The sequence below is a fragment of the Penaeus chinensis genome, chromosome 6, assembly GCF_019202785.1.
Source record: "Penaeus chinensis breed Huanghai No. 1 chromosome 6, ASM1920278v2, whole genome shotgun sequence".
In the NCBI taxonomy this organism is placed as follows: Eukaryota; Metazoa; Arthropoda; class Malacostraca; order Decapoda; family Penaeidae; genus Penaeus; species Penaeus chinensis.
Genome location: NC_061824.1, coordinates 29,534,790 through 29,535,349, shown reverse-complemented (window position 1 = coordinate 29,535,349; position 560 = coordinate 29,534,790).

Genomic DNA, 560 nt, shown 5'->3' with positions numbered 1-560 from the left:
CACACACACATATATATGTATGTGTATATGTATATATATATTATTATTATTATTTTTTTTTTTTCTTCTTTCTGTCTTTCTTTTTAACAATTAATTCCACTGCAGGACATAGGCCTCTCTCATTCACTTATTGAAAGGTTATATGACAGTGTTACCCTTGCCTGATTGGATGCCCTTCCTAATCAACCGCGGTTCAGCGCACCAACACTTGTGCCACGGCGGTGACTTCCCCTACGACACCTGTGTTTGACTTCTCAAGGCGATATGTTTTCTTGTCCTGAGATCAGGCTCGAGCCAGCAGTCAGAGCGCAGGCATTTTTACGACCGCCGCGACGTGAATTGAACTCGGGACCACGAGGGCCGGAGTCCAGTGCTCTAACCACTGGACCATCGCAGCAGTCATACACACACACACACACACACATATGTGTGTGTGTGTGTGTGTGTGTGTGTGTGTGTGTGTGTGTGTGTGTGTGAGTGTGTGTGTGTGTGTGTGTGTGTGTGTGTGTGTATGTATATATATACATACATATATATGTATATATACACATACATATATA